The sequence below is a fragment of the Prorops nasuta genome, unplaced genomic scaffold (assembly GCF_024137725.1).
Source record: "Prorops nasuta isolate Cenicafe-Biocafe unplaced genomic scaffold, Cenicafe_Pnas_1.2 PNAS00002, whole genome shotgun sequence".
NCBI lineage: Eukaryota > Metazoa > Arthropoda > Insecta > Hymenoptera > Bethylidae > Prorops > Prorops nasuta.
The window spans coordinates 6,224,982-6,238,726 of NW_027116799.1; the positions used below are offsets into that span (position 1 = coordinate 6,224,982).

The 13,745-nt window shown below is 41.4% G+C and overlaps 1 protein-coding gene across 4 annotated transcripts in view; it reads right to left on the bottom strand.

Annotated features, from left to right (window-relative positions):
• The window catches only part of sano (serrano), an 80,323-nt gene that overhangs the window by 46,271 nt on the left and 20,307 nt on the right, over nt 1-13,745 (bottom strand). For all 4 annotated transcript variants that reach the window (XM_066730215.1, XM_066730198.1, XM_066730207.1 and 1 more), the window contains exon 2: nt 12,755-12,801. The gene's annotated coding sequence lies outside the window, so the exon portion shown is untranslated. The remainder of the gene's footprint in view (nt 1-12,754; nt 12,802-13,745) is intronic.

The window sequence follows — 13,745 nt, forward strand, 5'->3', positions numbered from 1 at the left end:
GTCTATATAAATATACAAAAATTTTCGTTAAAGTTACAAGCTAACAAGAACCGGTATCTTATTAGCTCCACTTTGCTCTCCGCACGTGGCGTCCTCTATGTGTATTTTCAGCGTTCTCAGCTATCAAACAAAATAAATTTAAAAAACAAAATAACACAAAATTCTACTATTATCAATAAAGCCCATTCAGTTTTCTTCACTCAGCGACTATTCTATAGAATTCTCGACGCTAAAAACCCAAAATGAACTCTTCGATCTTTATTCTGAATCGTGGTAGAGGTTAGGTGCGTTCGAAGATGAAGACAGTTGGAGACACTGTGGATACGTATTGTTCGGGAAAGTAGGATCCATAAATATCGGTGGAGAGTGTAATCGTGTGTAAAGTTTTTGCGTAGGTAAGATTATGCGTTGAATCATACATCGTTCTTTCGCGGAATAACTTTGTTAGAAACCTCGGCTCTTCTTTGGCCAGAGGGATTCGCACCGCGCACAATTAATCATCATGAGTCATCTCAGCAAGGCTTCCTTAATATGCCTTTACACCTTTCACACCTTTCTCCCATTATACTCGTTTGGTAAGTCGTATTATGTTAAGTAGCGTTGAGAACGATTATCTCTGATCCGGATGATTACTGTTTAGCGTGCAGGCATATTTCCGGCTCACCATTAAAGCGGCAGAGAGCCGGCCAATTGAGTTGGCATGGGCGGAATATTTTCCGAGGAAGAAACGATTCTCGTAAACAGCAATCGGACGAGGGATCAAAGTCGTTTCGCCAAATGTCCCGTTCTAACGATCGATAAGCTTCCGTTTAAAACGAGTTTGCTTTAGAACGATGATTTGGCCTTCTTTCATATATATATAAATATGACTCTATCTCGCGATTAATTTTATTCCTCTCCGTAAATATTTTGGAAAGATAATTTAATTTTGTTATTTTTTAGCATTATTTTCGTTATACATTTATAACTAATTTTTCCTTTATACCTAACGTTTCAGTTTCATCGTGCTTGGCTTACATCATTGGTGTGTCACTGGCTTAGAAACTGCGAGGACTGTATTATCTAATATGCAAGAGAAAATCTGTACCAGTGTATAACCTACTAAACCAGAAGGGGCAGGCACGAGGACAATAAAGCCAGAGTATGCGGTATGACTTGTGACTTGCGAACATAAGCGAGTGCAAGGATGCATTGCGGAGAAAGCTACGCTCGCTCGACAACGGCCCAGTCCACACAGTTCTCGCTTACACGTCAACCATTATACTTCCACATTTTCTCTGCTGACGAAGAAAAATGCAAAACCTCTCGCATACTGGCGTATCTCTTTAAAAACAGTCGTCAAGATTTTTTCATGAAAAAAAAAGTGTTCTCTCTTGAACTCCTTAAGAATTCTAAAGACATTTTCTGACAACGTAAGATTTCGAAAAGGAAAAATTTTTTCATTCACCAAATAAAACTGTAAAAGGATTCTTCGTGCCAGCTGGAATTTCAAGTTTACACGAATTAACCTTACGTGATCCGTATTTTATACTAAATACACAATGTTATACGCTTCATTGTCTAATATCTGCAGAAACTGGTTCCACACAGTAATATAAGCAGTAAAACGGATTAGTTTGTCAATGTTATCGGCCAGATGTTTTATCTAAATACACGATGGTATTTTATGTAAATTGCATTATGAGATCAATGATTGAAAGAGAGAGAGAGAGAGAGAGAGAGAGAGAGAGAGAGAGAGAGAGAGAGATGGTGGGAGGAATACAGAGGGCCTGGTCGATTCAATGCAAACGTCTGCATTAGTTGACCAACATCCCAGAAGGAGCGAGATGTATTTTCAAGGCGCGCGCCGCCCGACTGTTGGCCGTTGTGCCCGTGACTGCATATAAGCGAGCCTCGTAGAAAACAGCGACACGTTACCGCATTGTCGTCTCGCGGTACGACATTTGCCGCGTGTTCCTATTATGCAGCGACAGACGGACGAAGAAGGCTCTACCTGATTGCGATTAATGTGGGAGCCTGTAAGAGTCTTGCGCGGTCCGAAGAGAAACATATTACGAGACTCTACGTCCTTCAACGTTACTGGATGGATCCTCCATGCGATAACGACATCTCCACACACTGTACGTAATCCTAAAAATCACTGCTGGTACCACACGAAAGCATTTGGAAGTTGTTCAAACATACTTAAAAATTCTGATGTCCCGAGAAAAGCATATTTGTGACTTTGCTAATGCTCGGTACACTTTTACAACTCGACGCAAGAATACGAGTCTCCTGATTATTGCCACACGTGTGCGTTGTTACCAAGCGTGCAAGAGTGTTGGTATGGAGAAAGGTGGAGGGAACAGCGTTGTGGACGTAGAAAGGATGACCGGTGGACTAAAAAGCAGAAAAAAATGGTACACGTGGAGGCCGAGGAGAGTTTAGAGTGATCTAATGATGTAGATCGCACGAGGAACAAGGAAACGAAGCTGATGCTAGATGAGAAACTATGTTTGACAAAGATAAATATCGCTGCTTGTTATCGAGACTCTAACAAGTGGCTTTGACCCGATTCGGCCTTATCCGCGGTGTAGGCTAGTCAGTTCCATGTCAATATTAGTCTTGGGATACGTTAGAGATACATAGGTGCACTATGCGGAGAGTGCATTATGTCGTGGAATGAGGCTGCTGTAACGGTACAGATAACGTTACGTTATACGTTGTCTCACCTTATGTAGAACACTCTTACTATATTCCTCGTGTTTCACGCTGACGTCCGGCAAATCTCTGCAGACCGCAGCGGAGCATTATATCTCGTTCGATCTGCCGATCAAACTGGAATTCAACCTCTAATTGGACAATGAAAAACACTGGTCGCTCGGAGCTTTTAGCAGACGGAGTAAAATATGGCTGTGTGGACTGGTTTCCAGCGGGTCTATGGAAAATTTATTGTCACCGTTGGAAATAATAACTATGATAATTACAGATCTGCTTTCACCGCGCGAAACGAGCCGACGATGTAGTCGGGACTCGTCCGTTGCCGAATAAATTGTTCGGAAATCAATACGATCGTTAGCATCGGCCGTTAATTCGATGATTTATCGCATGCCGCTCGAATAAGCAAAATACGTCTCTGTCTTTCTTTCTCTCTCGTCTCTACTTCCCCGCGCCAGTTCCTCTCGTTCCGTGGCGTAACGTCGTTCCTTCGCTCCCTGATTTCACGGACAGTAATTTAATTAGTAGGAAAGATAGTGTTTCTCTCTCTCGCATCGTTTCGAGTTTGTGGCATGAAAAGATAGCAATTAGTAGATTTTTTGAAGCAAGCGCCAAGGCGCCACTAGCGTGAAGATTGCACGATAATCTTGGAGGCCGACTACTTTTCACTCGTCTCTAAGTTGCTTATATATTGTGCCAAATCGATGGACATATCCGATGAAACGGCGCTGCTAAATTGCAATGAGATAAAGGGTAAAGAACTAGTGTATATAGATATATAGGATATATTTAATAAATTCGAGAGAATTGTCAACTGCGTTGTATTTCTGTATGAAACACGGAATGTACAGGGTGATTTTTTACGAGTATCCACATGAATATTGAATTTTCCAAAAATGCGTCAATTTTTGCGTAGAGAAGGACATTAAACAATTATATAAAAAATATTCTAGGCATAGAGGAACATTAAAGTGGTGAAGGTCTCACCTTGACTCTTTTAAATGGAACCCTACATTTTTTATTATTACATATTCTTGTCGCATATCTCGAGAGCTTTCCAAAACACTATATTAATTAATCATTTGAACGAACCGTTCACTAGATATTGCGAATCGAAATTATAATTAAGTGTAGATGAGTGACTAAGCGTGTGCGTGCGTAACGGTCACGCACACTACTTTCTTGAAACCAACACCAATACACAATTTCAAATCGAAATATCTAATGAATCACTGAATGGAATTATTAATTAATAAAGTCTTTTGTAAAACTCTCAAGATAATCTCTAATGATAAGTAATAAAATTTATGAAGTTCCATTTGAAAAACTCAATGTGACCTTCATAACTTGTACATTCCTCCACCTAAAACATTTTGTATCTGATAATTTAATATCCCCTCGAAGGAAAAATTTATATCTTTGGAAAATTCATTATTGCTAATTTCCATTTACTCGGAACAGATACTCGTAAATATAAACACACATATATAAAGAGTAAGCAATGCAGCAGTGAAGGAGAGAAAGCATCGATCTGAAAACCTTGAATGTTGACATCGAAGCTAGACGGTCTGTCACTGTTCCGTTGCAATCGAGGTTTTCCGCCTGCGGCTAATTACATCGCGTCAGTTTTCGTACCGTTATTCCTCTCGGCGAGGAACGACTGCGCCCGGCTATGAGAATAATTAAGAGAGCCAATCAAACGCTCATTAGCTGGAGTAAATAAGGGATAATTACTATAGCGATAGCATAAGACTAGAGACCGGTAGAGCCGAGTGGGGGTGTGCCGAGCAATATCGTGCGTGCTGCTAATAAAGGTCCTCTCCTCTCGAGGGCCCTGTGTACAGTATAAACCTGTATAATATGCAATGTACTACACGGAAAAGTCGCCTTAAACCTTGAATTACTTCACTGCTTTATAACTATGCCACATGTGTATAGCTTCTGCGTCCCGTTAATCAGAATTAGACGAGAGAAAAAATGAGTGGAGAGACACGCAACTTGTATATAAATAGAAGACAACTTTTATCGATATCAAGCCCACGCCTTCTCTTTCCCCAGAAAACCATCAGTTTTTTTCCAAGTAATCTCTATCGAGCGTATCTGTGTAATATAGAGTGAATTAGAGAAACAAGGTGAGTTATATATATATATATATACTAACATACTGTAAACAGTCTCTCCAGAGGATCAAATATAAAGTATATGGAATAATAGTAGGAGTGTGTGCCGGGCTAGAGAAGATAGCGCGTAAAAGGAGAATAAGTATGAGAAGGGATGCTGGCTGTGGGTAATGTGAAAAATGGGATGAAAAAGTGTACTGGAGAGAAAGCGGTTTACGGCGTACAGAGCGGTTGCAGCGATTGTGGTATGGCTGGGACTCGAATAAAAAGGGCCATGATAGAACAGCGTATTATACATCAAGTATCGACACTATACCAGGGACTGGGCATTACGGACCTTTTAAGGGGCCGAAGGTGTAGCTGCGGCTTGCTTCTTTCCTGCCCACGGCACGCCAGCCGATAAGAGCCCCTCCTCCCTCTTCTCGCTCTCGCCGTAGTGTAACAATGCAGGTAGCAGCCAGCCAGCCAGCCTCGGTAATGGAAAGCAGAATGCCTTCTCTCTGCCTGCCTGCCTGCCTTCTCCGCTCTTCTCTCTTCTTCTCAGTTCTCTCCTATTCTCCCCCCCCCCTCCCCCCTCCCTCCCTCTCCCACCGCACTATTCTATCGCACGCGCGAGCAACCAACGCTTTATACTCTACGGCCAGCCAGCTCTACGAGTGCTTCAACTCGCCCGTCAGCCTGCCCAACCAACCTGATTTGCTTCCACGTATGCCCTAGCTCCTCTGGATCGTTCGTGTACATCCTTCTACTTAACGTTGCTGAGGCTACCTTCACTTTCAATCGCATTTTGCGAAACCACTTTAATAGCTTTAAAAACCTCACTCCTAGTGGTGTTCTGGTTTGAGTATTTTAATACTGTTCTATATTAATTTTTTAATGTTCTATTTGTGTTTGTGATAAATGGTAATTTGTTGTATATATTGTTGTAATTAATTAATAAATTATTGAGAATGAATTGCTGAGAGTTTATTAAAATGATTGGTTTGAAAGGTGCGTTTGATCTTGCGGATTGTCGAAGGTTAATGGATTTCAGGGTTGGAATAGAGGGGTGTGATTACCGCGTGATCCCAAAGGACATAGGGGAATTATGTACGTGCAATCTGCTGTGAATGTACCAGCTTACTTCTAGATACCATTAAGGCTAATCATCCGTGACTTCACCTCGCGACAGAGATTTATGAAAAATACCTCATCGGACAGCTGGATCGTTCTATCGACGAATTTAGCAACGTCCTCAAAAAGTCAAACTGATCTCGCAAGTCGAGTTGAAAGAGTCGCGATGTCCGCGTGCAGCAGCAGCAGCAGCGGCGGACCCGCTCGTTGACATTTAACTTTCGAAATTGAACACTGCGGAGAACGGTCTTATACAGCTCGAGACCACGGTAAAATACCATCGCATCGGTCGGGCATCGGGCAGATAGAACTCTAGCATTTAAATGCCAGAATTGCGCTTTGTAGAGGACGCGTGCCACCGTCAGGATGCGAAAGGGCTCTGTCCCCTTTGTCTCCCGTTTTTTCTCCCCTATCGCGCAAGCATAATAAATTGTCCTCGCAACGGCAATGATCCGTCCACTTGGAAAAATATATTGCCATAAAATAATGCTTAACCTTTCTTTAGGCTCTCTTGTCTTTAATCCTCACGCTTGCAAAAGTTTCAATTTACAAATGTCGCGTAACCTTCGAACGGCTCGTAATTCAATTTGGGAAATTTAATTGTCTTTGTGAAAAAAGTATCCGTCGACTAAAATAAATGTATTCTGTATAAAATAATGCTTGGTTTTTCTATAGTTTCCCTTATCTTGCATTCCAACCTTTGTAAAAGTTTCAATTTAGAATTATCATATAACTTTGGAGCAGTTTAAATTTACTGACATATATATGGAAAATTTCACGCTCAACTATGAAAGTCCTGAGGGCGAAGTTAATCGACCGATAGATAATTGGGTATAAAGGAAAATTAGCCGTTCTATCGATATACAGTTACACATTACGCTAACAAGACTTACTTCCGATTATAGTGAAGACCTCCATTGTTCTACGGAGCCAGTAGTGTACACTTTAGAAGTCCCAGCCTCCTTCCATTCCCCGACGGTACTCATTTATCTATCTATTCAGTCGTCCTGTATAATACACGATAGATTCTATATAATCTGGCGATACAATAACCTCAAGGGTTGCAATTGCCTCTTGAAACTTTTACCCCGTTCTTTCGCCCCTAAATACCTCATTTGCTCTTCCCCAACCACTGATAACTCGCAATTTCCTCGTTGATTAATTCAGAAACAATCGCTCGAAAATTATAACCCAAATTCGCATCTATCCTCCTATATGTATAAAACTAACAACGTATGATCCTCACTACCACTAGCCCATCCAATAAAAATATAAATTTTACTTAACAAGAAAGAAAACAACTGAAGAATTACCTAACAGTATAATATCCAATCAACCCAATTCCATAGAACACAGTAATCTTGCACAAGTATAGAGTATAAAAAAAACACAGAAATTTGGAATTCTCTCTACTGGACCGCAAAGCTTTAAAACAATCTACGCTACATATATACTATATATATATATACAAACTCAGGGTTTAGGCCAATCGAAGAATAAACAAATATTTAGCAGCAGGGGTTAAAAGTCAGAGTGAATCAGCGAGAATTCCCGTTGCGCGAGAATCGATTAACGGCTCAATTAATTCAGCTGGTTTGGCATTGGCCGCTGGCGGTTTTAGCCGCGGAGGATTCCCAGGAGCCACGCGTTTCCTCGTGCGAGTGCTGTAACGGATAATAAATCCCGACGTGTCTCTGGATCTGAAAGCGTCCGGAAATGTTGGGAGGGCTCCTGGAAGCTGGAACTTGTCCCGGCTGGCTTTGAGACGCGTTTCCGCGTTGGCGCTCGGGTCGAAGGTCGAATATTCGATAGGCGAAGGCCTGCTTAACGGTATCCACGTGCCAGGGCGCCGCGCGCGCGCGCGTGCTTCTTTTGACAAACCACGTCGCTGGTAATCGCGTCTCGCAGCTTTTGCATACCGTGCGCGATCCCGGGGTCCCTCCTGCATTGCCCCGAGAGAGTCTCTCTTCTCTCTTCTTGCCTGCCGAGCGAGCGTTCGCCAGGAAAAAGACGGAGAACCGAGTCGAGGAGAGAGAACGGTCTGGCTACCCGGAGGTTAGAGGGTGGCGTCCGGTAATCGGGCCACGAGGTCCGCGTACATTCAGCGTGAAGGCGTCGACGGGCCACGGTAATTTAGCATCGATGTCGTGAGAAAACCCTCTCTGTCTCTCTCTCTCTCTCTCTCTCTCTCTCTCTACTACTACTACCTTTTCTTATTTCAAAGAATTATTTTAAACATTATCTGTATATAAATATATCTGATTTTAGAAATATAATTTTTATAATTATTATATATATAGAACATTACTTTGAAAATTAAATGAAAAAACCGTTGAGCTACAACTGTTGCAACAATAGTAGAGCGTGAAATGTGCAAGTAATTGCGAATAACGATCGAAGCTTCCGCAGCGATAGCAATGGGACCAAGAGGACAAGGGGTTCACGGTGAATCTTTCATCGTTATACGATATCTGTCTCGTGAGAAATTTGATCGAAGGTTCGATGGATAAGAGTGGGGGGAAGAGGAATCAATAAATATTACTCATTAATTTTCGTTGGAGAGTTACGAGGGTAATTTGCCGAAGACAATGAGCAATTACGGCGTAATTGCGGCTGCCGGGGAATAAGGAACCACTGGAGGAGCGTTCGCCAGGATAACGAGTGGTTTTCGCTAACGCAAGCTGAATGGGCGCAATTAAATAAGCCACCACCATCACCAGCCTGGTCTCCGCTTATAAATGCAACGAATCTATCATCGCGCGGAATTATTATGCTTATGATACGATAACGCACGAATGGCACGGGTCCTCGCTGCAGGATCTCGCGGTTTTGCAGTTAAGTCGCGGCTTTGAGAGCATCTTTAGACTCGGTTTCTTTCCGGTGATGCTCTGGGTTTATCCTTTCGCACGGTGATACGCGGACTGGTATTGGATATTCGGTGTGCACAAGAGGACTGGTCATTTTCATAGGCGTTGTGGCTGCGGGCGGGTAGACGAGGAGAATCGAGAGAAAGCATTATATATATATGCATTTGTATATATATAGCTGGAGGGTGGTTAGGCAGCGTCCGGACGTTTATTTTATCCAGGAAGACGAGAGATGGCCAGTGGGATGTACGAATAAATGAAATGGCTAATCATTGCTATTTATCGTTTCGCACGGTGACGTATATATGTGCGGATGTACAGAGTGTGCAGTTATATTAGTCCACTCGGGGAAATTACAAAGCTGCGTCTTCATTGCTTTTCTACGTCGACTACACGTTGCACGTTATATATATATATATATATATATAAGCACGTACATAGTGTGTATATAATAGTATAGGTTCGTGCGGACCACTCCTTGAAACAAGCCAGCGGGCAAAAGCCAAACGAGAGGGGAATGAGCAATTAACGAGAAAAGAACGAAACGAGAGGGGGGAAGGGACAAAGTTAAGAGAGAGAGAGAGAGAGAGAGAGAGAGAAATGTGGAAGAGGATGCGTGAAGGATGAAAGGAGAGAAGAGGACAGAGCAGGGGTAGGCGAGCAAAAGAAAAATGAAAAAGTTGCCGCGATGCCATGCGAACGACGTGACCCCTCGTCAATGACCCCGTACAAGCCGCTCGAGAAGGAGAATGCCACATCCATGCCACGTCCATGCCACGTTCATGCCATATCCTTGTCGTTAAACGCTGATATCCAGGAATACCTTGTCGAAAAAACCGGGCATCGATTTTCTTATCCGAAAATTCATTCCGCAATAAAATATATATATATATGTATATATATATGTTTTGATTAAAAGATTGGTGGGTTTATTAATTTAATTGTTTATAAAATTATTACACGGGCAACGTTAATTATATTCGCGTGTATCCCTGATGCAACTCTCTAGATGCTCACGATAATTGAAGGGGAGTACTCTGGGTCGATAGAGCAGAATCAGTCGACACGAATCTTTCCAATTCGTGTTCGTACTCTGCCGATGCCTTTTATGAGCCAAAGCTTGTTAGCGCCTTTCCAGATTAGGGAGAAAGTTGCGAAAATCCTGGTAAGATTAATGTCAAGCATATTCAAATGTGTATAGCGTATTGGCGAGCCGGATGAAGCATGTAGGATCAGGACGAAACGAGAAAAGTCTCAACAAACGAAAATAACGGAGTACTCGATCGTTGTCAAAGAATTCTATATATCATGCAATTAAAAATTTGTTAATCACTTAAGGAATTTATTATTCTCAACATATTCGAACCACATAATCATCAGATTAAACTTAAAATTTCCATAAGTCAAGGCAGGAAAATTCCAAGTATCAAACCGTTACGATTTGTCCTGGTCTCCTCTATAAATACTGCAAAAGTCGCAGGAACGCACAACCTGCACGAAAGAAAAAAAAAACGATTAAGAAGCATGTAAACTTCTTACAACGTTATTTCCATAGACGACCGTTAGAGTCTGCTGAATTCCAGCCGAGCATAATATATCGAGTTACAATATGTTTCCTGTCATTTTAATGAATTCCAAACATCGATAATCGGAATTGATTTAGCGCGGGAAAATATTCCGAGCTCTCGAGGAGAGTTTACCGGATAGGACGTTCGACCGTAGAATTGACCCTTGCGGTACCAGCGACTTTGGCTGCGACTGCGACGTCGATGCTTTAATTACGACGGTTACACGATCTCTCGCAAAAATCTCTTAGGTTATTGCGGCCATGCAGCGTGGCGTAGGTCAGTACAGTGCAAACTTCCCGCTATGGAACATCAGAACTGATCAGAGACCGCGTGTACCGTTTGTCTACACAGTAGCAAGACCCTCCCCCCTCCCCACCTCTTCTATCTTTTCCCCCTCTTTCTCGTTGCCTAAGAGCAACTAGCAATTAAACCACTAATTACCATTACACACCTCTTCAGCGATTACCTTTCCTCGACTCATTGAAATTCCTGACCAAATTTCGCCCTTCTTACACTTGACTCTCCCCACAAAATGATGAGTACGACCAAGAGACACATATGAGTATCAGGAGATATAAATTAGGAAATATACATCCGTGAACTCACTCAATAATAAGCTAAAGATCCTCTCCCCTTTATTTCTTGGTTTTTAAAATCAACCAGCAATTAAAACACTAATCACCATTGCACATCTCTTCGGACAATCATCTATCCTCAGCCAATTGAAATTGCTGATAAAATTTTATCGTTTTACACTTATATAATTCTGCCATAAACTGATGATTACAATCAAACACACATGTAAGTCTCAGGAGCTCAATTCAGAAATATTCATCCATGAACTCACTCGGCAATAAGAAAATTCTCTCTATTTCTCATTTTTTAAAACCAATCAGCAATTAAACCACGAATTACCATTACACATCTCTGCACACAATCACCTATTCTAAACCAATTGAAATTCTTGATAAAATTTCAACATCCTTACTCTTAACTCTATCACAACTTGATTAGTACAACCAAGAGACACATTTAAGTATCAAGACTTGATTCGGACAAATTTGCTAGTGACCTAACTCGACCTTCAAGCTTCTAGTAACTGTCCACTGTCCACATCCAAGAACATAACGCTGAATTGACCCTTGCGTTAATTCCAGCAGCTGCTTATGACCACAACGATACGATGCAACAATAATAGCGAGTCCTAGTGAGAAGAGAATATCATTCTCTTCATGTTGTATATATACTATATATATACTAATGTGAATCCAAGAAAGCTGTATATCGACTTCTCTCGCTAGGCAGTAAGATCGCTCAAGCATCTCTCTTATACCTATACATTAACTAAGTAAATGAACCTCGGAAGAGAATTACCGCGGCTAAAACCATGCGTGAAGTCGAGACCCACGTCGCTCCCCCGTGAACAGGCTCATCGTTTTACACGCTTCAACATGTACATATACTGTCCAACTGAATGAAGAAACTTCGCACCTCTTTATGGAAACGCCTCTATGGAGCCAAGACACGTTTCTTCCTTACAGAATATTCCTTTCGTATATAATATGTATAAACTGAGAAAAATCGTGAGAAATAGAAAAGCTTCTTTTCATTGAATGACTATATACATATATACAGCTGCTTCTTGACTATACCGATAAAAGTGAATTGGGGTGCCAGCTTCACATTCTATAAAATTCAAATGCTTATATCCTTTAAACTAAAAGTCCTATCGATAAAATCTATTAGACATAGTTATAGAACTCTTTAGGATGCCACATCAGAACTCTAGTTAAAAATCGAAAAATCAAAAAAGATTTTTTTTTTAATTAACGATTTTTAACTAGAGTTCTGATGGCACTCCAAAGAGTTCTATAAATTTGTCTAATACTTTTTACCTATAGGACTTTTAGTTTAAAGGATATTAGCGTTTGAATATTAGAGGATGTGAAGTTGGCACCCCAAATCATCCTTTTATAGTTTTTCGAGTTCAATCTGCAGAACTTGTCCGGACGCTACTAGAACTGTTTGGTTTTTTCCAGTTTTAAAAACCGGGGTCTTAACTTGACACAGGTCAACTCTCTTCGTAATATCCTTTAAAATTTACTATTACTACATATATACTATTCTTCTTGCCACTTTGTATTTGTACACATATACACAACATCCATCCAATCAAAGAATAAAAACTCTTCAAGTTCACGCTCGACTATTGGAATTTGAAATTTTCTTTGCTTCTCGACTATATATATAGTATATGCATGAATATATATCCAGAGTTGCCCAACTTGGAGATCGCGTGCATCAAGGGGAAAAAGTGGGAGTTCTCGCGGACGTTGATTGGTGATCGATGACTGGATGAAATCGAATTGGAAGATGTTGCAGGACTTACCGATATGGTTGCCGTCGTAGATGCTTGGGCGCCGCGGAGAGCCTCGTCTGAAACAGAAAGGGAAAAAGAGGATGAATTTGTGCTGGTTGGATCGATCGATCGATCGATCGATGGAACGATCGATGATGCGCGTAAGAAAAACGAGTGGACCGTTGTCGGGGAATAGATAGAAAACAACGTTAACCACCAGCGTCAAGCGCAATTGAGAAGCCATTTAGCCGTAGCGGTTAAATGGGACCAACGGCTCCAGCTCGCAGGCTTGCTCGCTTATCTTTCGACCAACTATCTGCTTCGTTTGAGGTCACCGATCCTCGCTCCACTACTACCGACACCCATCCACTCTCCCCGAACCTTGCGAAACTTTGCATATTATGTGATTCTACGAAATATTATCAATTAGTGCATGTGCACTGTGCTGTTTATGTGTAGATATATATATATATATATAGTACTACTTCATTTTTACGAGTTTGACCAACTTTCTTTCTTCCGACGCGGTAAAGTGACCGGATAACCGAGTGTGTCTGTGTGTAGGTACGTATGTGTGTTTATGTGGAGTAGAGCCACGTGCGTGCGTATGGAAAATTGCATTTGATACGGTTTCGGTTACCTAACCTAACCGAGAACTACTCAGCTTCGGTTTGCTACGTTGCATCGAAGCGACGCTCTGATTTTTAACTCCGTTTGCTCCTAAAACGACTGATCGTAAAACACTCTGGCTCTTGTAGAGGCGAATCATGTATATACGCGGTCTGGTAATTGCTCTCGCACGAAAAACAATTCTACTCGACGAAGGTTGTAACTGGAAAAATTTAACGTCGTAAATCGAAGTTGCGTGGTTTCTGTGTTGTTTTCGTGAATTTAATTAATTGTACTGTAGGTGCTGATTTTAATTATTTATATATAGAATATTATGACGAGACTGGATAATATTTTTTAACATCGTTAAAAGACAAGACACCACGAATGTTGTATCCTTAAAAATGACAAA